Source organism: Fukomys damarensis, unplaced genomic scaffold (assembly GCF_012274545.1).
Source record: "Fukomys damarensis isolate Sample0158 unplaced genomic scaffold, DMR_v1.0_HiC HiC_scaffold_38, whole genome shotgun sequence".
Taxonomy (NCBI): domain Eukaryota; kingdom Metazoa; phylum Chordata; class Mammalia; order Rodentia; family Bathyergidae; genus Fukomys; species Fukomys damarensis.
Window position 1 is genome coordinate 52,672,269 of NW_022900950.1, and position 27,002 is coordinate 52,699,270.

The 27,002-nt window shown below is 36.0% G+C and overlaps 1 protein-coding gene across 3 annotated transcripts in view; it reads left to right on the forward strand.

Annotated features, from left to right (window-relative positions):
- Enox1 (ecto-NOX disulfide-thiol exchanger 1) overlaps positions 1-27,002 on the forward strand; it is a 436,949-nt gene that overhangs the window by 131,010 nt on the left and 278,937 nt on the right. For 2 of the 3 annotated variants that reach the window (XM_010637078.3, XM_010637077.2), the window contains one exon: positions 23,349-23,482. The gene's annotated coding sequence lies outside the window, so the exon portion shown is untranslated. Of the gene's footprint in view, positions 1-18,710; positions 18,726-23,348; positions 23,483-27,002 lie in introns of those variants that run through there. The other variant, XM_033759995.1, reaches the window with a different exon arrangement.

The window sequence follows — 27,002 nt, forward strand, 5'->3', positions numbered from 1 at the left end:
TTGTTACTTTCTGTGCTATGAGTTCAGGGTGTCCTGGATGTTGCTTGTCAGACTTTTCCACCTCGTTTGTTATAGAATTTACCATTGGTGACCTGGAAGTGTGTATTTGTGCCTTGCTTAAGTGTTTTCTCATTTTATTTTTGTTGTTGGGCTGTCCTTGATTTAATTCCTGGGTTAGTATTTTGATCTTCCTGATATAGTTGCTCTTTAGGTTTTGAGTCTCTAATGACTCAGAGATAATGTCATTTTCATAATATCAGAAAGAGCAACTCATTAAATCAATCACAACCCTTTAGCCCAATTGATACAGTCAGCAACACAGTAGCATCAAACACAGCTTAGAAATTAACCATTTGTGGTGATTATTAATCTATCACCTTTAGCTATATGCATTAAATCAAAATCTAGGACCAGCCCAAAATATGTTTATAGTGAATAAACTTCAGTACAGCAACTTTATCCTTCAGGTTGGGAACTTAGAAGGAGTTGGGTGGAGAGGAATAGATAGGTAAAAGAATAGGTTTCAGGTGAAGCCAGAGGACACAGAATGATCAAACAAACTCTAGGAAAATGTTGAAGACAAGAGGGAAAGACAGAGCACAACAACAAATACAAGAATAGAACAACTTTACAGTAATAGGGAAGCTATAAATTGTACTCACTTTCCTTTGACACTAATGATAATTGAGCAAAGGAAAAAGAGAGAAGAAAAGAAAAAAGTCTAAATTAGGGCAGGAACAGGAACAAAAAGCAAGATGAAGAATAATGTGGGGGAACAAGAGACTGAGCGGGAAAAAGAAGAAAGAAAAAAAGGAAGAATTTGCAGAATGGGAAAAAGTAAAATTTTAAAACTAAAAGTTAAAAATAAGAAGAGAAAGAAAAAAAATTGAAGAGCCCCTTTCAGGGTATATCTCTGCTGTCCCAACAGACAATGTGGGCAGCAATGTGCAGAACTAAGTCAATTAGTCTCAGCTAGCAAATGGCAGACCCCTGAGATTCAGGCTGAATTCTGGCTGCAAGGCCCAAGTTGAGCTCCCTGACCTCCTGCAGGGTTGAACTCTGCAAGGTTCTACTACAGGTTCCCACTGCCCTTCCCCTGAAGATAGCCCATGTTCTGATGAAAAGTGGTGATCTTTCCAAGTACAGAGGTCTGATGTGCCTTTATTATAGTTCACTTCCGTTCTATCTTCTGGAGTTCAGTAAAATGGCCTTTATGACCACTTGTGCCTCTGCAGTGTTGTTTCAGGTACCAGCACAACAAGGAGGTCTGAGAGCAGGGTGCAGGGAGTGCTGCAGAGGCGCTTATGCAGCTGGGCAGTCCTCACAGATCTGCTTGGATGAAGCCCTGGGGCGCTGGAGGTTGGGGAGCAGCAAGTGGTCCTGATTGGTCTGCTCTGATTTCCTAGGATTCTTGACTTGGGTAGGGGAAAATTTTGTTTTGTTGTATAGTCCAGAATCACTTGTTTTAATGCTGAATTTAAAAGGAGAGTGTCAAAATTAATAGAGATTCCATTTTTTTATATTTCTATGATTATTTTTAAATACTTCATCATGGACACTGTGTGATGTGTATATTACATGTGAATTAAACTACATCTCAAGGTGAAGAAAAACCAATATCTGAAGCAACTAATTGATAATATTCAATTCAAGGTATTTGGTTAGGATTTGAAGGATTCATCAAGTGGTTACTATAAATGCTTCAATATCTTCGTATCTGATCTGCTGGGAAGAAATAAGAAATTGTTTTGCCTTGACCAAATGAATGAAGTTCAAGATTTGTGAATTCTGAGCTGGATGTGGTGGTGTATTCTTGTAATACCAGCTACTTGAGAGGCTGAAGAAGAGGACCTTAAGTTTGAGGCCACCCTGGGCAATTTACCAAGACCCTGTCTTAAATTTAAAAATTAAAATGGCTAGAGATAATAACTCTGATAAATTAGGGATGTCCCTACTACTTCAAAAAAAAAATTGTGAGTTCTATTGAAATGGTAAACCTCATTCAAGTGATATGGCTCATAGTCACTAGTCCAGGAGGCTGGAAAACACATCAGGAGCCACAGAGACAAAACAAAAGTAAAGCTTTATTTAACGCCACCTGACCAGTCTGTGTTCACACACAGGAGACTGGCTGCATCAAGTACTTGGCAAGGGAGAATATACTCTTTGGGAGGAGGGGGTTACAGACAAAGCACATTTGACATACATTTATTGGTTACAGAGTTTGAATATTAGTTAGCAGGTGGCCTCAGCTGTGGCATTGGCTCAGACATATGTAGGCATGTGAGGCAGGACAGACCCTGACATGTTGAGCAAAGAAAATTTCAAGTAGGCAATTTCCCTGTAGTAAGTCTAGCTTGAACCATGGAGACAAAATTTGCCTTTCACTATAATATTGTATGAATAAAATTTAAAAATCTAGTGGACAAAATCTGGAAAGCTCATTCCTTTTTGAATATCACTATAGGTTTATGGTTTGGAAGACTGTCCTATATTAAAATAATGTTGGGTATTACACTGTAATATCATGGTACAAGCTACCACTAAACTTTTGCTGCTAACTACTATTGAAACACACACACACACACACACACACACACAGAGTGACTTCTCTCGAAAGCGATTGCTTAACCATTTTTTTTTTGTCTTTTGCTAATAGATGCTTGTATGTGTGACATTTACTGGCAAGGTTATGGAAAAGGATACCTGTAAGTCTTGCTTATGAGGAGTCTAATATGGATAAATAAGCAAATTGGTTTAAATCAGTTTGCAAAACACTTCCTGAGAATGATTGAATGTAAAGGGAGAAAAAGGAGAAGTTTAAAAGAGAAGACAACATATTAATAATAGTTTCTTGTAAAGGTTGGATAGGAATGCACTTCTTCTATTGCTTTGTTTGGAGAATGGTTTGCGAAACACAATGCTCCCCCAGTGTCCCTATGATCATGCATCCAAATGTCTTAACTTATTGGTTATTGCAGCTGTTTTAGTCTCTTGAGGCAGCAGTAATGAAATACTGTAAACTGGGTGGCTTATAAACAACAGAAATTTATTTCTGACATTTCTGGAGGCAGGGAATCTAAAATCAAGGTACCAGCAGATTCAGTGTATAGTGAGGGCCCATTGTCTGGTTCACAGATGGTATTTACTAGCTCTATTCTTGCAAGGTAGGGATTTTGTAAGGGTACTAACTCCCTTCTCATGATATGAATCATCTCCCATAGACCCCACCTCCTAATAACAGCATAATGGAGTTTAGGATTTCAGCATATGAATTAGGGGGTTGGGACACAAACATCAGGCCATAGCAGCAGAGATATGTGACTCACACTAGAGTCTTTTGCATCTACTACCATGATCACATAGGCAGAAGGCAGTCTCTCCTGAGCTTCTAGCCAGATATTTATTGGAATTTACTTCATGAGATACAGGTTTCACTGAACCACATATTTCACTGAAATTTGTATAAATCTGAAAACTTGAGAACACTTTCCTTGAATTACCAGGCCAAAAACTTCATGAATATATTTTTCACTGTGGAATATGCTGTGAAATATGATGCAGTCTATATTATCTGAAACACATTGTTTATTTGTGTGGTAATCTGGGCTTTTCATCACTGGATTAGCATAATGGCTTTGCCTGTTGTCGTTATAGGATATTGGGAAGGAAAAATTAATATGGTCTGTTTCTACTAATCACAAATCCCATTTTGTATTTCTTTGATATAGAGCCTTCATTGTGTGGTACAACTCTAAATTTTTTCTAAAGGAAGAAAAATATTAGTGAATCTATTTAACATGTACATGATCTCTAGAATTTCTCAAGTTGCACAAGAAAGGGAAGCTAACATTCTGTGTATTTGGAGCTGCTTTATTTGAGGAATTTAATTACACCTTGGGTGGCTTTATAGGCATGTAGGAAATCCTTCTCAAAGATTATGGAACATTTTGCAACTACTCTGTTTGATTTAGTAGGCCACTGAAAGAACAAGCTAGATAAAGCCTAACTAGAGTTTTCTAGATACAGAAGCCAAAGAACCAAAGTCCTGAAGGCTTTTTCTTTTCTACTGTTCCCTGTATTCCTCTTGTGCAGAAGAATTTGTTTTCCCCAGATGGCTTCAGTGATCATTGCAGAGAAGGGAAACGTGACCCTTGCTTCTGTTGGCTGGAGAGAAAAGAACCAAATTTACAAGCCACGCTTCACTTCCCCCATCTGCTTACACGTTTACAGCACTGAAGCCAACATACTCTGTGTGTACACACTCTGTTGTATGCAGCAGACATACCCTTGAAATCCTCTTTCAACCACATCTCTTTAAATTGCATAGAAGGTTTCCCACTGACTTACATTATAATTTCAGAGATGCTGTATCTGCAATTGGAATGATCTATAGTTGGCAATGACTTTAACTTTCTACCCTCCAGGCTTTCTGTCAGAAATTAATGCTATGTCAACGAACACAGGGGTTTAAAACCTTTAATAAATTCTATTATAAAGGAAGTGACCATTCCTTATATTCTATTCAACTATTCATTTATTCCACAAACATCTACAAAATTTCAGCTTACTTTTGGATACCTAGGGCAGAAAATAAACAAAGCAAAATGTCTACAGTTAGAGGTATCCTGCAGAGGTGAGGCAGTGTCAATGCCAGGAGACTTGTGAGCACTGTGAGCTGGAGCAAAGAGGAGTGGCATCTGCCTCATCTTGGACATCCAGAGTGATGCCAGGTTATGCTTGAGGAGGAAAATTGGAATGTGAAGAAAGGGCTAGAGAGTACAGGGCACTTCCAAAGTGATTATAGAGATTACTTGAAGCTGCAGTTCTGGTTGCAGCTATAGATCTCATTCACATAATGGATATCATATGTGTGGTCACTCTTTAGCTTCTCTGAACCTAAGTATAACATAGGTATACTATTAATTGTCTTGTAAACTTGTTGTGAGAATTCAATCAATTAACAAGACCTAGCATGCAGTGAATACTACATCAGTATTTAGCTTGTTTTTAAGACACTAATGAAAAACCCTAGAAATGTTTTTTTCTGAAAAGCTGACTAAAGATTTGAAATTTAGCAATTGAAGAAAAGACACTAGAGAATGTATATCTTAGCTCTTGCTAGAAACCAGGAATGTGCATTTTAAAAATCACCCACAGTGACTGGTTTTCATGCAGTTAGTCATGAAATTCCTATGAGACATTTCTCAACTCTTAGCTCTTTTGGATCGAGAAAACGTATGTTCAGGTCCCTGATCTTCTGCAGAATAGTTTTATGTCCAAATTAGTTAATGCCCTGAGCATTGATTTCTTTTCCTCAGAACAGTGTGATTGCACTGCTGTTAAAATGAAACAAAATAGATAATCTGAAAGACACCAATGAAGCCACCATTGCTAAGTGGCCCATGTTATTGAAACTGTGAGTACCTCATCCTACGGTCTGGCTTAGATAAAGGCAATCCATGCCAATTCTAGTAATAAAGATATTTTAGGAAGAAGGATTATGTTTGAAGCTGGATTTCAGCCTCTGTGCTCCATAGAAACTGCCTTTATCTATGGTATCTTTAGTTGAATAACTAATATTCTAGTGCTCCACACACATAGGTGACAGGGGTTACTACTTGAAAAGACAAATACTCCTATTGTTAGACAGCTCTTACTATAAGAAAGTTCTATAAATGAAGCCAAAATATTTTAGACTGCTGAGTGTTCAAGGGTTAATTAGAAGAGGCTGGCTTGAATGGGTGGGGCTAGAACCCAGAACTTGGGTGGGAGACCCCAAAGGAGGCCTTTTTGGCTGGCTGATGGGGCTGGCTAAGCATCTGTATCATTCGCTTCCAGCTTTCTAAATTAATACTCCCCTTTCAACAAATGTTTTTGGCTGCAAGTCCAAGTTCCTATGCCACAGTGGAAAGAGGAACAAGGATGGATTTAGAACAAATTTTTAAAATTTTTAATGATTTACTAAGATAAAAATGGATTTGGTGATAGAAGTAAACATTTCAGCTATTCTTTTAGGAAATATAGTTGCTTCTGGTTTATGAATTTAGTAGCTACCAGTAGGGACTTACTGTGATCGAGCCAAGTATTTATGACTAAAAATAAATATAACTCTTAATTGGAGATTTAGGGCATATAAAACTGGTTTGCATTATATTTTATCTACTTTGTAGTCTATTTTAATAGACTCTGACAAGAAAAAGAGCAGAAATTCAAAATTGTCTCTGTCTCTAGAAGTGAACATGAAATAGATTATTATTGCTATACTTAACTCACAGAGATAAAAACTATTACTATTTCTGTAGCTGTTTCAAAACAGATAATACATACAAATGTGAATGTAAATATATTTGAATGTAAACAAGCACTGCATGAATATATGCATTTCTTAAAGAATTTGATACTTTCTATGGAAACATTGAAATTAGTGAAAAATCATAATTTTAAGATATTTAGTTTTCTTTGAAAACTACCACTTTTCAAGCTTTGATCAATGACTAAGGGTGAACTTTTGCTTAATGAAAAAATTATTTTTTAATTGATGGTAAGTAACTTTGTATTTGTTAAGTATACTAAAGTATTAAAAATACTTTGTATTTTTGTGTAACTTTTCCCCATTATAATAAATTTCAAAGGAAATGTAAATCACAAATGCAGATGTGATCATAATGTCTTAAAAAGCTCTCAGAATTTCCTAGTGCATTAGATGGGTAATTGTTTTGTTTTGTTATAAAAGGTTCACTGGGTTACAATGAAACATTTGTGTTAAATATAACAAAATAATATTTTATTTATTACGACTTCAGGATATGTTGTTAGCTACCCCCTCCAGAATTTATTAAAATTATAAATGATCACCAAAGAGGACTCACAGGCAAAAGATGTATCATAAAAATAGGCATGATCCTGGCCTGAACTTATCATTCCAGTCTTATTTCTTATAATTTCTCCCCTTGTTCTTTACATACCAGCCATTTCACTCTGAGTTTTCTGAGTGTTTCACGCTCTCCTTTCCCTGGTTATTTAATTGTGTTGTTCTGTCTGCTCCTCAAGGTGCCTTCATTTTTTCCTCCCTGCCTACTACTTACTTTTAAAGCCTAGGGCTAAACATTCTTTCAGGAACCCTTTATGATTGTTCTTGGTACTCTTCCTTCTAGCAAGCTGTTTTTTCTTTATCCCAGTACTTGGCATAAATCATGTTTATTAATCTTTTACTGAGTCTTCTAAACTAGGGTAGAAACTATGATAGCGCCAGGGATTTGGCTCAGTGGTTCCGCCACCTGCTTCTCTAGGATGTCAAGTGACTCTGTCTCTTCTGTCATCTCTCTGGCATTCAGCAAAATTAGTGACACATGCTAGGTACTTGACTAATACTTGTTGGAAAGAAGGATGGGATGAATAGATTACTAGAAAGATGAATGAGTGGATAAATAGAAAAAATACCATTTTCATAAAGAGAACAGATACTGATCTCACCAAGTAGGATCTTACTAACTGAATTTAAGCCAGAAAATTATGCTTCTTAGATTTTCAATAATAAATACAGATAGATTGGTTTATTTGACTGTCATGCAAAAATTCAAGTGATAGTCAAAAAGTAAAATCTGGAAGCTAATAGGTTCAAAGTATTTCCTTGGCCAAAAATGGAAAAAGAAAATACCCACGTTGATTTTGGAAGTTATCTTAAACTGCATTTTTAACATTTAATTTTTTGCAAATGGTTTCTTTATTATGTAATATGTTATACATCTCTAGCATAATGCTGGCAAGTTTTTCATCCAATTATATGCTCATTGGCAAAGTGTTTCAAAATATTATGATAAACTTTAGAGCTGTGTGCCATTCAGCAGCTCACATGACATTTCCATGTCAGTATGTTGCTTTTTTTACTGCATTTTGCTTACCCATCACTTGAGTGCTTCTTGCCAGCTTTTGTTCTCAGGATGGAGTAGGTTTGAATTTTTGGATAAAAACATGCAAAATGGTATGAGAATCTAACCATGTTGTATAATTCAAGCATATTGTATAGTGAAGAAAGCAAAGCAGGTTAGACTTAGTTTTCAGGACTCTGTGACTTTTGGAGGATTTTTGTGTAACCGTTTGTAATCTGAACAGCTTTTATAGAAATGCTATGACAGAAAAGCTCAACATAATTTTTAAAATAATTGACTACTCTATCAATACATGTGTATATATGTGTATTAGGTGTATATATGTGTATATAAAACAGTATACATAAATATGTATTGCGAGAATATGCATATTATACACATAATTAAATATGTGTATTATGTATAAATAACCAATGCACAATGAATACATAGATTTTCCTTCTCAGCTTGGCACTAGAGTATTTATCTGATCGCCTGTGGAAAGGAAATGTCTGGTGCTCTCTTTCTGGACTCCTAGAATGAAGCTGGAAGATTATTACAGTTTCAAACAGTAGTTTTTGGTGACAGTTTTTTCCCTACAAGGAAGTGAAATGATGCAGACCAATGGTCCAGCATTTCCCAAAACACTATAAAAGAATGAACCTGAATCAGTAAAATGGTATATTGCTTTATGTCTTATTTTAGAAATTTTAAAATTTTTTGGCAAACTGCTTTTCCCCAGGAAAACTCCTTGACCTAATTTAAGAAGTTCTAACTGAAATGTCTTGCTCAGAACACAGAGTATGTGGATCACATTTGTGTCGTTTTATTTTGGGTTTTTCATTTTAAAAGTTCCAGAGTAATTCAGGTCAGTCTGATTTTGTTTGCACTGAAATAAACTGATATTTGGATTCCAGTATCAATGGAGCAAAGAGGCAGTATAAATATAACTGCACAAAATGGTTGTGTGTACAATAATCCAGAAACCAAGCTCCTCTGAATGAAGCTACCATCTGAAAACACAACCCTTACCAACTCTGAATGTTTTAAAAGCAAATCTAAATAAAAATTAAAATTCTTTTACATTTCAAGAAGCTTATTATGTCCAAGTAACTTTAAAAGACTTTCCTGAATAAAACAATATGTTTAATGACATAGTTTGAAAAACAGGGTAAGAATGGAGATCCTGAGGCAGCTTCTGTGATCAAACGCCTCAGCTCATATCCTTATTTTATCCAAAACACATATTTTATTGAGCTGTAGCTGTCCTGGGCTCTTCAAAAAACTAAATGTGGAAAATAATAACATGGAGATGAAACTTCAGAGGAACTCAGGAATATAAAATATAGCCTTTTTGCAGGAGAGGACATTCTACCTACCATTTAGCTACCCTACCTCTTTTTATTTTTTATTTTGAAACGTGGTCTCGCTATGTTGCCCAACCAGGACTCAAACTTGTGACTTGGCCTTCCTCAGTGCTGGAATTACAGGCATGTGGCACATGTCTGGCTGACCCTAAACTTACATGACATTAGTGAAAAAAATCAGTATGGACACTGCTGGATTTTCATATATTTTTATGTATTAGAAGAAGTGGTAGCACAACTAGCAACAGCACTTAGTGTTTACTTTGTGCCGGGCCTGTCTTCAGTGAGTTAGAAACAGTAATACATTTATTGCTTACAACCTAATGAGTTATGCACTGTGATTATCTCCAGTTTATAGACCAGGTAACTGAATATAAAGAGATTCGATGTTTATTTTAAGAACATGAAGCAAATAAGTCAACTGTAGAAGTAGGTTTTGGGCCCAGGCTGTCACATTGTTCATACTCTGAACAACTCCATTACTCTGCATCTCATATATAGATGAGTCGTTTTGGCCATTGTTAGAATTCAAAACATAGGAAACGACCTGGCCATTGCTCTTAGAGCCAGCCCCAACAAAGATCAGATTATGTGGAAGAACAAGGGTGGCTCCTATCTCTAAATGTATGAGAATTTGCAAAGCACTTCTACCTGGACTTGTTCTTTTAATCTTTACAGAAAAGTGTGAGTTTGTTATTCCTTAAAAATAGAATACTTGTTAAATGCCTGGTACTCTTTTAAATAGCTGGATACAATAGTGAATGAGATAATATCCTAGCTATCATGGAGGTTATATTCTTAAAAGGATCGTATAGTAATTATGTTGCTACTAATAGCTATCAGTACGTGTGAATACATCAGAAATAGAATAGAGCTGGCAGGGAAGCAAAACATTTTCCCCCAATTCTGGAAGGCCCATAAAAGCTTACATATGATAATCAGGAGTTCTTTAAGCTCTAATTTCATTTTATCTATAGAAAGTCAATCCTATACCATTATATATTAATTATTCTTCCGCTTGGTATTATTCTCTTGCAAAAAATTTTTTAATTTTTCAAACCCTTTGAAAAATGAACTCCAATAGAGATCAGAATTCTATTTCTATTTGTGAAACTTTCTTAGCTGTATTTTGGGAATGAGGTATTAGTTAGATATAAGGATATCCAGCCCTAAATATGTACGTCTGCAGATTTCCAGCTGCTAGAAAAATCCTAAGTTAGAAGAAGGTTGGGAGAAAGAGTTTATATATGTTTTATTTCTTTCTTTAGGAAAAACAAGCCAGTATTCATTTTTAAAGCTTCTTCAAGATGGACAGTATTTTAAGCTTGATTTTGAATTTCAGATGTTTCCTTACATCAAGTGACATTGGGAAAACTTCACTTGAAATGTTTAAACACACAGAAAAGGAAAATTGAAGATGAATGAGAATATCATTCGGACTCTACAAACTTTCATGTTTTGACATTTTTCTCTTTTAAAGTCTTTCTACTTCATTTTTACTTTTTCACAAGCTGTATTTCAAAATAGTTAGCCTTCCAAAAATTCCAGTTCATGCCACATCAGCTATATGCCAGATTTGAAGTGCCTAATGTCATTTGGGCTGTGTAATGTTTATCGGTGGAGGTATTGTGTCTTAGAAATGGAAGTTGCTGATGTAACTCACTGACTTTGTTTCTTTTGAGCAGTTTGTCATTTTGCTCATTTGGGAATGTATTAGTAAGTTTTCACATTGCTGGACACAATACTTAACACCCACAACTTAAAGGAGAAGTACTTTAATTTGGCTCATAGTTTAGAGGATTTGAGTCCTTGGTCAGCTGGCTCCAAGGCAGAAACATCATGATGGAAGCCTGGCAGAGGAATACTCTGCACCTCAAGGCAGCCAGGATGCCAAGAGATAAAGGAAGGGTCTGGGAGGGAGATATACCCTCAAGGCATACCCCCAGTGACACACCTCTTGTAACCAGCACATCCTACCTCCTAAATAAGCACCTTCAACTGTGAACTCATCAGGGGACTGAACTCATCAGTAGATTAATCCAGGCATGAATATAGTGCCCTATGATCCAATCATTTTACAGAGGCCCCACCTCTGAATACATGAGACCTTTGGGGGAGATTCTAGATCTAAACCATAACAGGAAACCACAGCATAAACAACATACTTTGGATATTTTTGAATAGCTCTAATTTAAAGAATCTTCCATTGTTACATTAATGATCAAAGTGTTCACATTTCTGTTTTTGTGACATGTGAAATACTGTTGAGATGAGTCTTTAGGACAGGCAGTTTCTCACTTACTATGTTTTTCGCAAATATTTTAACCAGTTTTGGTTTTTGAACACCTAATATACCCAAAGTAGGCTATTTTATCATGCAGTTTAAAGTGTTGCTGCAATATTGTTTGCCATGGTTCACAATATATAGAAGATTTTTAAATTTGAGACTTAAAAATGTAGTATTTTAATTTTTAATTACCCAAAATTATATGTAAATGCTGTAGGCTGCATTATGAAGCACAAGTGTAGTTGGATAGTTTCCCAATGGATTTTTAAAAAAAGTGTTAATGTTTCACATTTATTTTTATCAATAATGTACTTGATTTTAGAAATTTAAATATATAGGAAGCTTATAATGAGACATTTTACTCTTGGATTCCATTCCGCTACTTGTCCAGAAAAAAAAAAGCATATTAATTATTTTGACTGTTTTTACATTTATATTTTTAGTTCCTTTATAACTCTAAATATGCTATTATTATAATAATGATTCTAATATAGGCTGAATCATTTCTAGATTTATCAAAATTCAGTATTACCTGTTGACTCAGAACTATGTTAAATAAGGATCTCGCTTACTTGTACTAACAGCTCCTCACTTCTAATATGCCATCACTTTTAGTTCTTTTTATCTCTTATTACTTCTATACCTTCAAATAATATGTTATGGTTTGGATCTGGAATGTCCCCCAAAGGCCCATGCATTGAAGGTTTGGTCCTCAAGTTGGCAGGTGTTGGAAACAAAGCCTAGTGGAAGGATCGTGGAAGGTATGCCTCAGAAGGGGATATTAAGAACAGGTCACATCCAATTGTATACCTCATAATGTGACATAGGAAGAAAGAGCTAAAGGTGTGGAGGAAGTGGGAAGAGGTGGGGGAAAGGAAGGGAGGGACAAGAAAAAATATGAGAAAATGGAAACAAAGTCTTTATAAATAGGGGAGGGTGGAGGAGGTGAAGGAAGGGCAGGGGTATGGGGAAAAAATGAGAATCAAGATCTGTCATGTAGAGGTACAAGATCCCAATGATAAAGGTAACTGTACTGTATACTTGAAAAGTACCAATAAACACAATAAGATTTTTTTTTAAAAAAAGAACAGATCACATCCTATTTTTCTTTTTGCTTCCTGGGTACCATGACATGACAAGCTCATTCCACCGAATACTTCCCACCATGATTTGTTGTGTTGCCATGGGACCTACCCCCTAGAAAAAAAATAAATAGTGCCATGCAACCAACCAACCTGTGATTAAATTTCTGAAACAGTGAGCAAAAATCAACTTACAAATGGAAAGGGAACCAAAAGATGGAGGGACACGAGATGGAGGGGATGAGAAGAGGACATGAAAAGAATTAAGATGCATTAATATATATGTACCAGCTTCTAATGATGAATGGAATTATTATATACTGCAAAGGTATACTAATAAAAAAAAATTAAAAAGGTAGCTTTTCTTCCACAAGCTGATTATCTCAGAGTTTTTTTTACAATAATGGAAAGTTAACTAATACAACTTATTCCTTTATTTCTTCTGTCTCATCAACTATAGAATATAATGATTGGTGAGAATAGAATATTTTCATCTTGATCCTTTGGTACTACTATAATAAAATACAATACTAGGTAATTTTTAAAGGGCAGAGTTTTGTTGTTCATAATTCTGAAGGCTCGAAAGTTTAAGAATGAGGTACTGGCAGTGTCTCGTGAGGGCATGTTCCATCAGTAGTGTCTTCTGAAGCAGAACCCTCACTTCCACGAGGAATAAAAACAGGAGATGAAGACTATTCTCACATGACATGGTTTAGGTGAAGAACAAAAAAGACCTAAACTAGTTCCCTTTGGCCCTTTTATAAAGCACTTAACTATTCATAAGGGTAGAGCCTTTTTTGATGTATATACTTCTCAAAAGGCTCCAGTTAGTTGTAAAATCTGTGACAAATTGCAGCTAAATAATGCTGAAATAATGCTTGCTTTCTTTGTAAGTTAGGAAAAAGCGTAGTTTTCCACCCTCACCAATTGTAGCCACTGTCATATTGAAGGTCCTAGTCATTGCAATAGAGTCAGGAAAAGAAGTAAAAATCATACAGATTGAAACAGAAAATGTAATAGAACTATCTCTGTTTACAAACTTTGTAGAGAAATTTTATATTAAAAATTTATATAGGCAATCCCAAGGAATAGTTGAACTCAGCAAAAATTTATTGAATTTAATTGTCTCAGTGCACAAAATCAATATAAAATATCAATTATATTTCTATACACTAAGAAAAAATAGCAAAATGAAATTATAGACAAAGCTACTTACTGTAGTATGAAAGCCATAAAACTTTATTAAGAATTAGTAGAATGTCTTAGTAGTTATTTATTAGGATGCCAAAAGTACTAACATTATAAGAAAAAAAATCAGTAAATTACACTACAAAAAATTTAAAACTCTTCATTAAATGACATTAACAAGCAAGCCACAGAGTGGGAACATACTTTGCTGTACATGTGAGAAGAAATACCGTCAAGACTATACAAAGACTTATACATTAAATTTACAAATTATTTAAACAAAACCTTCACAAACCAATATATAAGAATGTTTAATAAACATTTGAAGATATAAAAATGACATCATTAGTCCCGAGGACAATGCAAATTTAATTAACACTTCCCAACCACTGGAGCAGTTAAATTAATAATACTGAAAACTTCAAATATTGATGGGGATGCAGTAATACCAAAAGTCTCACACAGTGCTGGTAAGGGTATAAAATAGGAATGTACTATTACAAAATTAAACATGTATCTGCTTTAATCCCTAGCAGTCTCACACCTAGTTATGTATTTAAAAAACCTGAATGCATGTAAAATCCTATGGAAGAGCATAAAGCCTTGTACAGTAATGTTTATGATAACTTTGTGTATAGTAACCAAATGACCATCAACAGGAGAATGGAAAAATAAATGAAGGTATAGTCATACAACTGAATGCTATTCATATAATAGCCTTCTCGTTTATCAACAGAGTAATACTCATGAATTAACTGCTGATACTGTTGTTAGATTTAACAGTAAATACCAAGCAAAGCTATCTAGGGTGACAGAAATTAGAACTCCATATTTGGGAAGAGCCTGTCTGGAATGACGGAAATGTTCTTTATCTTCATTAGTGTATAGGTTACATGGGAGAATATATATGACAAAACTCATAGAACTCTATACTTAATATCAGTATATTTTGCCACATGTAAATTATACTCCAGTTGCAGGTATTAAAGTCATAGTCTTTGGCATTTTCTGCTTTGGATAAATATCTATTAAACCTCAGGTTTCCAGTATTCATAAGCATAGGAAGGATCAAGACATTTCTCAAATTCAACATATTCCAAAACAAAGCTACAGTCACTCTCCAGCCATTTGGACATGTGGATTCAACCCAAGATCCATTCTTGAATTCACATTCTGTCAGTGTTAATACAATTTTCTCTACCAGACTAAAAATATTGTATTATTTGACTATATCTTTTCTCTTACTATTGATTTCATCTAATTGGTGGGTTTCTTTTATTCTCTATATTTTCTTTTTACCTTCTTTTTTCTCTATCACTGTTACTCTAATTCACTCTTTTAGCAAGTTTCCTCCTTACTATCTTACTGTAACATCAATGCCACATTCATCTTCAAAAACATATTTCCAATAAAAATCTATCCAGTTTTAAAATTATTTCTTATAGTTCTAAGTCAGTCTACAAAATGTCAAATTTGTTATTCTGGAATTCACACTAGTTTTATTCTCCAACTTTGTTAAGTCTTTCCTTTTCTTCTCCAAGTATGTCATGAATTGTCTACATCTTTACTATTGGTAAAGAAAATATGTACTGTCTTATAATTTTAACATTTATTTGTTCCTTTTTTGAAGATAACTTTAATTGTATTCAATGAGAAGGTTTTGGATTGGTCTGTTGCCTTTAAAGGTTATATGAAAATACTGCTACTGAAGCTTAATCACTTACTTATTTATTTAACACATATGTCTTGAGCCCCTGCCATGAGCCAGGCATATACTTAGAACTGTAGATTTGTTGATAAACATAATGAAAATGGTCCCTATTTTAACAGAGCTTTAAGCCTACCACATTAGAATTTTTAAAAGTTTTCATAAGCCTGGGGTGGTGGCACACCTGTAAACCCAGCATTCTTCAAGGCAGAGGCCAGAGGATTGCAAGTTTGAGCCCTGCCTGAGCATCTTAGTGAATTAGCAAGACTATATCTATAAATAAATGAATAAATAAATAAATAAGAAGGAGGTTCTGGTGTTGAAGCTCAGTACAAAGACCCTGACTGAGTTCAATGCCTATTACTGCCCCCCCGATTTGTAATTCCATGTGATATCGTATGTTTCACAGTATCTGTGGATTAATCATTTGTGACTATTGTGTTCTGTGTCACCTTGACTGGATTAAGATTTAGCTGATAAAGCTTTAACTATTTTCAATATTTTTGTAGGCACTGAGCCCATCCCTCTTTTCCTATGGAAAGAGAATCCCAGGTGGTCTGACATTTAATTAGAATGACATTTAATTAGAATAGCTCCAGGTCTATTTGGGTGTTTCTGGAAAAGATTTGTGCTTAGGGTGGTGACTGAGTCCGGGAAGGTCCTCCACCATCCATCCTAACAGGTAGAAGACTTGATGGAACATGACAGTGGAAGAAGGGTAAAATCTTCCTTTTGCTATTCCTGGACACTCCCTTTTTCTTCTACTCTTGAACTTTATAACTCCAAGTTCCCTGTCCTTTGGGCTCCAGAACTCACAGTAGTGGCTCCATGAGCTCCTGGACCTTTGGCCTTGGACTGAAAGTTCTACTATCAGCTTACCTCATTCTGAGGCCTTCAGACTGGGACTGAGCCATGCTGCTGGCTTTCCTTATTCTTCAACCTGTCATGGGAATTTTCAGCCTCTCTAGTTGACTGAACCAATCCCCTTAATGAATTTCCTCATTTTTCTACTCTCCTTCCTTCCCCTCTTCTCCTCTCCTTTCCACTCTCTTCCCTTCCTTTCTTCTCTTCCTATCTCCCTTTCCTTCCCTTCTTTTTTCCTTTTCTCTTCTTTCTCTCTTTCTATCTCACCAGAGAGCCCTGCCTGTAAAAGTAAAGACTCATCAGAGAAATAGAACAAATAGGGTATGAGGTAGAAGACAGAGACACACAAACAGATGCATTTTAAGGAATAAGCTAATGTGATCATGGAAACTTAAAATGTGTCTGCCTGACAGCCCCCAGCAGGCTGGAAATCCAGAGAAGAGTAATACTGCCACTTGAGTCTGAAGACAGCTGTCCAGCTCCAGGTCTCTCAGAGTCTTTAAATCAAGGCATTGGACAGGCCCATAGTGCTCCCATGTGGGACAACACTGCCTAACTGAAGCAGAGTATATTTCCAGGCTCACTCACTGGTTGTTGGCATAGTTAAGTTTTTCACACATTAATAGACTGAGAGCCTTAGTTCCTTGCTTGCTGTTAGTTTAGAAACTTCCCTTGCTTCTTTTCCAAAGAGCCTCTCCATAGGGCAGTTGCTAACATGGGAGCAAACATCAACAGAGTGAAAGGGCAAGAGAGGCATCACTTTCCGTAATTCTTGTCATATCCAAATTATATAGAAGTCAGTAGGTATAGTCCAACTCAAGCTCAAGGTTGGTGGTAGGGGGAAGGGAAGATTCACAAGAATGTTATGCTAACAAGAAATATAAAATATAGACTTCTTAGAGGACATTGCTTTCAGATTTGGAGTGAAGAGGAAGGGAAGAGCCTTTTCCAAAGACAAAGAACAATGTGTGCAAAGAGCTGAGAAAGGGCATGGGTGTAGGAAGAACTAAGATTTCTTATGGTCAAGAGTAAGATACTCTAGAGTTCTTCTGGTTTGCTTGTGATTCAAGGGTAAATTGGAACGCAGTAAAAGAAATAAAGAGTATCCGATTTAAGAATCTGAAGTGGGTAGCTTTTTGATTGGGAAGTAAAGCAAAGACAGAATAAAGATCAGGCTTCTTACTCATCTATCTACATTTAATTTTGGCCTAGTACTAAATATTTAGATGCGGAAGTTGAGAGAAAAGATAATCAACTTGGTTATGAGTTAGAGGCCCAATATCTAACTTTGGAACCACAAGCAATAATTCTACCATGGCCTATAAATTAAGGGAGTAAGAAAGATTATTCAGCTTTTCAAAATGTTGACAGTGTCTGAAATGGTCAGACTAGATAATACATTGCAAATTCAGGTGTCTGCAGAGGCCAGCACTTAATTGGTCTGAAAGGGAGTTGGGAGTGATGGGGAAGGTGGCAGTTGAGAAACATAAGCCTCTCTAAACTCACACACCAAATTCTCAGCTCAGCCAGTCATTTATATGAGGGACACTGTACCAATATTGTCAGATCTTGTTTTTATAATTGTAAAACACTGTCAATTCAATTTTTGTAACTTGGCATAGTTCATACAGAACTTGCATGATGGCTATGTGTTCTAGATGCCTGGTAAAGTCACTGGAAGTTCCCTTCTAGTTAAAATATTATAAGTCTACAGTAAGAACCTGGAGAAGACATGAAATATTGTTGTGATCTCCAAAGATTCAACTAAGGAAGTAAGGCTTCCAAAGCATCTTCCAGTGGGTTAGAAATTCCTAGAGGCAGAGACAAAACAGTTCTTAGCAGGTGATATCCATCTGAATCACCTGTGCAGTATTTTTCAAATAAAACATATGGTGAGGTCTCTCCTCTTGAGAGTCCAATTCAGTGTATCCTGATGAATATGATACACCCTGTTTGAGATTCAGTGTAATGTAATTTGATTTGAGATTAAGTCAGATATACTTTGGTATTAGAGAGGATAGTGGGAACAGATATTCCTGATGATGAAATTAAATCTGATTCTTGAGAAAAGAGGGAGACCCTGTAGGTTCTTGAGTGATAGAAGTACATAATTAAAATCATACTTAAAAAATTCCCTGTGTGTCCATTTATTTTCCATTCATGTATTTATCACCATTATAGATAGGACAGGGTGGCAATTCTGATAGGATGACAAGTCTTCTAACTTTTTTTTTCAGGATAAACTACAAGTAGAGCCTGCTAGAAGTTACTGAGAGTACATAAAATGTGATACCATGAGTTAGCATGACTGGAAAGAAATGATAGGATTTCACAATTCAGTGAAAAGGATAAAGAAAGGTGAGAAGGAAATGATGATACCATCTCTCTTACAGATTTGCTGTCTTCGTACTTTCATGATGCTGTAACAAAATACATAGACTAGGTAGTTTTTACAGAATATAGATTTATTTTCTCCTAACATCTGGGAAATCTCAGGTCATTGGTGGGTTCAGTTGTTTGGTAAGGGTAACTTTCTGCTTCCATGAAAGTTCTCACAGAAGTGAGGAATGGTATAAAACTCAGGGCACCTTTGAAACTGAGGCACTTTAGCCAGTGACGCCCATGGCATCCTGAAGATGTCCGTCATGCTTTTGAGTCACTCTCCCATTGTCTTGATGAATGGTGCCGGGTGTCTTGCTCTTCTTCCTCACCTCCTTGTTCAAAGGCCAGATGGCCACAGCCTTTGTTTCTCCTCATAAATATTAAGCTATTTTATTCATTACATGACCAGCTGAGAATTTTCTAAATTGTTAAGTTTTTATTTCCCTTTTAACCTCAAATTTGTCTTTAAATTGTGTCTCTTCTCACATTTAAGAAGACCCAACAGCACTCTAAATGCTTTGCTGCTGAGAGATTTCCTCCACTGAATATCCTAGTTCTTTACTCTTTAGATCTGTCATCTAGAAAGTCCTAGGATGGCCCTTCCTGCAGTTTTTAATACTTTGTTTTTGTTCCCAGCTGAGACCTCATCAGAACAATCTTTACTGCCCTATTTGAAGAAGCATTATGGCCACAACCACTTGGATAATCACAAAGAAGACTGAGGCTTTTCCTATAGCTTTTCTCTTCTTCTGAGCCCTCACTGAAATTGTTCTGAGTGCTCCATTCATAGTAGTACCAGCTTTTCACAGTATTCACTTCAAAATTCTTTTAGCCTCTACCCTCAACCAATTCCAAAGCTGCTTATACATTTCCAGCTATATAATAACACCTCACTCCTCTGGTAACAATTTCTGTCTTGGCCTATTTGATGCTGCAGTAATAAAAGACTATTGTGTAGGTGATTTATGAAGAAGAAAAATTTGTTTTCTCAAATTCTTACAGGCAAAAATTAAAGTATTAGTAGGCTTAGCTTTCTGGTGAGGGCAGCTCCTTGGTTCCAAGATCCTTGTATCCTCCCATGGTAGTAGGCAGAAAAGTCAGCTACCAAAAGGTAACAAGAAACCTGTTTCATAAGGGCCTCAATCTCAAGGAAGGAGCTCTCATGGCCCAGTCACCTCTCAGACGCCCACCTCTTATTACGATCACCTTGGCAAGGGACACATGCAAACTATAGGACTGTTCTGCAGCAGACTCCCAGGGCTAGGAAGTAGGGAGGGCGTGGAGAATGGAAGCTTCCACATCCTCTTTGCTTTTCTGTTCAGTACAAAACTGTATGAGTCTCTCAAGGACAAAGTAGTGTGGCTCAGTAAAGCCTTTGAAGAAAGTTATATTCTGAGGAATTATATTTTAAATCTATAAATAATGAGATTCCTGCCAAGCTTCTTTTGAGTTAAAATCAACAATATGGAAAGAATAGAAATGTTCATTAATGTGATAAGTCAACATTTCTAAACAAATGATACAAAATAAAATAAGGTCTTTGTTTTCATTGCTTCTGAAGACTCATAGGCACAATCTTTTTGCCACTCTATGCTTGTAACAATACATCTGTCATTATATTTTCTAAAGTAAAAGGGTGTATGGCTTCTCTCCACACAGAGACAGACATGTTTTCTTGAACAATACCCAGTAAAGGTCACACTGGAGATTTGAGTCACAAACCCAGTGATTTAAATTTGAGGCTAAGTTTAAAAATGGTAAGCTCGCCAAGTTCCATTAAAAGCCATGGTGTCATTTTGGATTATCATAGAATAGAACAGGATTCCGTGGGATATTGTACCTTTCTTAGTAGCAATACATAGATTTTTCTCCTTTGTGTCATTCTCAGGTTGTACTGTTATCTATTTTTATAACAAGTTTGGAAAATAATATGTAATTTCATGGATTAACTTTTTATTATAAAGTACTTAATTTTCTGGCTTTTCAGTTATGAGAGTGTTTCTACAACGAAAAAGCATTATCATGTTTGCTTATAGTTTCTCTTAAATGTTACTTTCTTCATGGAACCTTTCTTGATTCGTCAGCAGAGAGAATTCCAACTCCTCATGAACCTCAAAGCACTTTTTCCTTGCAGATGTCACTCACACATCCAACGAGATCTTGTTAAGGTGCCTCTAAGTGCACCAAATACTTTATATAGGTTGTCTTAATCTTCAAAACAACATGTAGGGAAATATTCAAATGAGAAAGCAGAGATGAGAGAATTTGAGTACAATGGCCAAGGTCAAAAATTAGGATGTGAGAAGCAGGATGCTGCCTCGTCCTTAGTCTCATTAGCGCCACCTTCTTATAGTTGACATCCTAGCTGTTTCTCTCTGTGAGGCAGTAAAATACTTGAAACCAAAGACTGTCTTGATTATTTCAGCATTCCTGAAATTTTCTGATTGTTGATTGGCTCAAATATCCAATGAAAAGTGGCTGAATAAATACTTAAAAGTTAGCATTAGGGTTTTTTGACAAATAACATGCTAGTTTGGGAGTAGAACCTAAAACTTTGTATGTGAGTGGTATGAAGAACAAAGAATGCTGCTTTAGTACATTTTAGGAAAGGTTTCTATTTGTTTTGCATGCCTATTATTTAGGGTAGAGTCTGTTCCAGGGCTTCCCCTACAATGTTTATTAAGCTCTTCTTCCTTCTTTGATGCAAAGATGAACTAGCTCTATCACTGGTCTTTTTTCTTTTTAACAAAGTCATAATCCCAGGCTTCCAGTTCCACAGAATTTGAAAAATACTATCAGTCACCCCTACCCAGCTTCTTTATTTATGACTTAAGCTTCAATTGCTAAAAATAAAATAAAGCAAAATTTAGAAAATTATGTGTGACCTTCCAGGCTCCATTATTTTCTAGCCTTTCTGAGGCACTTCTAGGTGCAGTGTGGAAATGAGCTAAAAGTTCCAAGACTCAGATAAAATCCATGGCATTAAAGTCTGACAGTTGGAGGGATATTTTCCAGTGTTGGTGGGTGTTGATCCTGAAATACTACGCTGTAAGAGCAGGTTCTAGGAAACTTGGTGGAGGGTAAGCTGTATGACTTTGAGTTGGTGCCAGAACCATCAAAAACATGTAGATCATCAGCTAAAAACAAGAAGAGAAATCCAGAGATCCCTGCCCAACCCTTTTTCAATTGCCTTCAGCCATTGAGATGGATGAAGCCACACAGAATTGCAGTCACATTACTCAGAGATATTCACAGAGGATGTGGGTTCTGTTCCTGATTGCATCAGAAAAACCAAATATTCTTTCCCTGGGACAGTGAAAGAGTTCTGAGTCATGTGGAGGGGCCAAAGGAAGATGAGAAATTGGCATTGCTGTCTTTGATGTAGGCAAGCACATAAACCAGCACCATGACACCAGAAAGCCACTGGTTTCCAAGAGACTTGCTCTCTTTACCTAAGGAAGAAATTTGGAAGAAAAAAATACATTGCTTAAAGCTAGGTATCCATCTTTCTGTAGAGTTATGGCAATATTTAGTATAAAAGTAAATTAGAAAAGACAATTTCATAATTAATTTGGCAATATATGAATTAACTTAGTAAATGGTGCTATTATTTGTCCTCTTGTTAATCCTATTTGTTAAATGTTTTTCTAAGTCACATAGGCCACAGAATGAAATGAGTGACAGAATTAGCCCTAAGGGTTTTGAGTGTTAGAGGACACAGTTTCTAAGACTGAGGCAACAATCCATAGAAAAGTTTTTCTTATCTGTGAAATGAAGCCAAGACTGTTTGGCTGCAGGGCTGTTGTTTGGCTCAAAGAACCCATTTGTCTAGAGCCCCTGTTACAAAGCCTCATGCTTGCACGTGCTCAGGAAACAGCTCTGTGCTCCTGTGCTGCCCCCAGGTCTTCTGTTAGCAGCCTGGGTAGGTGAGGGGAAATGAAGACATTTGCTTAGTTGTTAAATGATTCTGGCCTTTAGTCATTTCTAAATACTGTGGTAAAAGATAATGCTTCGCCTTGAAGTTACAAACAAAGATTTGGATAAAGAAGATGTGGTTTTTCTATAAAATGGAATACTACTCAGCCATAAAGAATGAGAAATTAGAGTCATTCATAGGAAAATGGATACATATTTAGGATATTCTCTTAAGTGAAATAAATAAGTCACACATGTATAAATACCAAATAGTTTCTCTGGTGTGAAAAACTATAATTGTACAAAAGATCCTAATGATATAATTGACAATGTGAAATAGGAAGAAAAGGGCTAAAGGTGTAGGGGAAGTGGGAAGGGTATGGGAAAGGAAATAAGGGAAAATAAAAAAATATGAGAAAATGAAAAAATGGAAATAAAGTATTTGTAAATAGGGAAGGGAGGAGAGGATGAAGGCAGGGCAGGGGTAAGGGGAAAAAATGAGAACCAAGACCTGTCATGTAACTGTACTGTATACCTAAAATGTACCAATAAACTCAGTGAGAAAAAAAAAGATTTGGGGCACACATTTAACAGATATTAACAACATACTATCAATTCGGGGCTGGGATTGGCAGTAATGGTACTTTGAACATGCCCTAATGGAGTGCTTTTCTTTGTTTCTAGAAGCATCTGGCATGTCATCTGTCTTCCATGGGACTTCTTTTGTGAGCAGCTTTCATTTAAAAAACTTTTATGAGTACACTTCAATCAAGTTCCCAAAGAACATATTTTTCTTCTGATCTGCTGACTGTTTCAAGGTTTGTGTTATTTTTTTCATTTTTTTAACTGAAGGTTTTATAAATTTTAAAAAAGCTTTAAAATGCATAATAATAGTCATACTTCATTTCATTAAGAACTCTGCAGCTAGAAAATGCATAAGTTAAACTCCTTTGATTTCATTGAGAAGTAGTTAAAAATGAAAAGAAATATGCCATGAACTTCTCATACTTATTGTGTACTCTGGAATGTCACAAGGGTGTTAGAAATAAACTGTACTCCATCTCATATGCTTAAAACACATCTTATTTCTAGGTTCAGAAAATAAATTATATTTTAAAACATTGAAAATCAAAACTGCATTTCTCAATATCAACTAGCATTATTATTATGACCCTTTTCAAATTGTAAAATTTGAACAAAGTTTTCATTTAGTTCTACTAGGAGGTACTCACCTTATGTTTCAAAACAGACAGAACAGGACTTGTTTAGAGGTGTGTATATGTGCATGCACCTGTCAATTAACAGTTTGAAAACTAAAGTATTATTGCCTTCTCAAGCAAAAATCTTCCAATAGAACAAACCTTTCATTTGGAAGTACATGTTTGCCATTGAGATAGTACCAAGTAAAACACTTTTATTTTGAAATCATTTCCTTACAAAGTTCTAACCAAAGGCTAAATTCAGTTCATGCATCTATCATTGCTGGGGAAGAAAACAGGATATAGGTTAAGGTCTGGTACATTGAGTGGATGTAAACAAAATGAAGAGCAAGAAAGAAGTAACACAGTACTTTCTAGCATGACATGTCTTTTTTCCCAGAGGCATTTATTTCATTTGGTGGGACTTTTATTCTGTCCAAGGTGACAGATGTTTTCTTCCTTAATAGTGCTTTGCTGTGTTTTACTTTTTTTGTTTCTTTTATTTCTACTGAGAAATCAAAGGAGATTTTACCGCACTACTGGGCTAAATTCCAGTTTTCCCACTTTATCCTTTCTTACTGGTCCTCATGATTAGCTCACATTGAAGAATGAGACAGACAGTATTTCTTGAGGGACTGGACAGACAGAAAGTTGTGCTTCCATTTTCCACCCTCTAGTCTGTCAGTTTGGTTGGATGTACAGTGTGTTAGATCCTAATAGCTGTAACCATGGAAACAGAAGCATTGAAAAGACTTGAGAAGTTAACCTAAATGCTCTTCACTTGAATACAAGTAAGATTTTACTTGAACTTGAAACCCATAAGAGTCTGTTTTAAACTATCTACCCAGAGATCTAAAGTTCTTTTTTCTTTTTCATTGTGGAAAAAACCCCACAAAACATAAAATCTATCCTTTATCAAAATTTTAAGTGCATAGTTAACCGCATACACACAATAGCACAGGAAATCCTTACTACTTTTTCATCTTGCTCGACTTAAATTATACCTGTTGAATAGCAACTACCCATATTGCCCCTTCCATCTCCATGCAACTACTGTTCTATTTTCTTCATCTATAAGTTTGACAATTTTAGATATTTCATATGAGTGTAGTCATGCAGTTCAGTGTTTGTCCTTCTGTGATTAGATTGTTTCACTTAGCAAAATGGTCTTAGATCATCCATGTTTTCACATATGGCAAGATTTTCTTCTTCTGTAAATCTGAGGAATATTCCTTTCTAGGCATATTTTACATTTGTTTTATTCATCTGCTAATGGACATTTAGATTATGGATGTGGATCTTGACTTCTGTTAGCAATATTGTAATGAACATGGTGTGCACATCTCTCTGCAAAATCCTTGTTATGTTTTTGGATGTATACCCAGAAGTAGGAGTGCTGGATTTTATGGTAATTGTGTTTTTTGTTGTAGAAGACTCTCCTTACTGTTCTCTATAGTAGCTGTCCAATTTTGTATTCTCACCAGTGGTGGTACAAAGGTTGCAATTACTCCACATTCCTACTAATACATTCTTTTCCTCTCCCCTCTCTCTCCTCCCTCCTTTTCTGTTTCTCTCCCTCAGCTTCTTTCTCTCCCTCCCTCTCCCTTTCCCTTTCCGTCTCTCTAATTACCATCCTGACAGGTATAAACTGGTAGCTCATTTGCATTTCCCTGATGATTAATGATGTTGAGCATTATTTTATGTATCTGTTGCCCATTTGTAAGCTTTCTTGAGGAAAATGTTTATTCAAGTCTGTGACTGTTAATCCAGTTATATCAACTTCATTGGATTAAGAAATGCTGATTAATAGAACAGGCTCCTGAGTATATTCTGTTTAGGTCATGAAGGCATGGGCTTGGGTACTGTCCTTGCCCATTCCTCTCTGGCACCATTCTGGTCTGTTTTCTGGTTGCCATGAACTATTAGTTTAGTTCCACTATGCCCTTTCGCCATGGTTTTGCCTTGGAGCCTGCTAACCCTTTACTGGAATCTCCTAAATGTATGCGTTAAATGAAACCTTTCCTCTGTTAAGGTGTGACAGATATTTTGTCCAGCAGTGGGAAACCTGACTAATACAGTACAGTGTCCTTGTTGATTTTTGAATTTTTAAAAATTTTATTTTATTAGTACAGATCTGCAGTTCGTGAAGTTTATAGTAATCTTGGGGAGTGGTTACATGTGGATGTTACAGCTTTTTTTTACCTAACCCTCTTCCCTCTGCACCCTCCTCCGGTTCCCCTACCACCATGTCTGTGCTTACTGACGTCATTTGTCTTAGCTTCTGTTGTGGCCTCCCGTGTTCCCACCGGTTGGAGTTACTGGGACACTGTGCGTGGCACATCTTTACTGCTCTCATTTCCCCTTCTCTTCTTCCTCCTCACTCCTCTCCTTGCTCTCTTCAATCACATCTCTATTGGATGAAATCACTCCACTTCTGAATTATATTACATGTCTTTTATGACTGACGTTTAAGAGTTTTTAATATTTACATCATAGCCTGATCAGACATATTCTGAACAAATATTTTCTCCCATGCTGTAAGTTGCCTTTATGTGCCATTGATTGCTTTGTTTGGTTACAGAAGCTTTTAAGTTTGATATAATCCCACTTGCCTACTCTGGTTTTATTACCTGTGTCATATGAAAGAAATCATATCCAGAGTCAGAGATGTGAGGCTTATGGATGCGTTTCCAAATAATTGTGTTGTTTTGGGTCTTTTTTTTAAGTCATTAATCAATTTGAAGCTGGTTTTAGGTATGTCCATTTATTCCTTTGCATGTGAATATCAAATTTTTCCAAAACATTGTGTTGAAGAGACTATGCTTAACTTATTTTGCAGTCTTGATATCATTGTCGAAGATTATTCCATTAAATACACATGAGTTTATTTTTGGACCCTCTGTTTTCTTCCTTTGATTTATAAGTCTGCCTCTATGTTAGTAACATGTTGAATGTTCCTATTCGTTATTGCAGGAGATACATGTATTTAACATATTTAATTCTTTTTATTCCCCTTCTATTTCTCCTCCCTGTCCCAACCTCTGGATCCTATCCCCATTTGCCAAAGATCTCTTTCTATAATTCCTATTGTCTATCTTGTCCCAATCTCTGGATCCTATCCCCATTTGCCAAACATCTC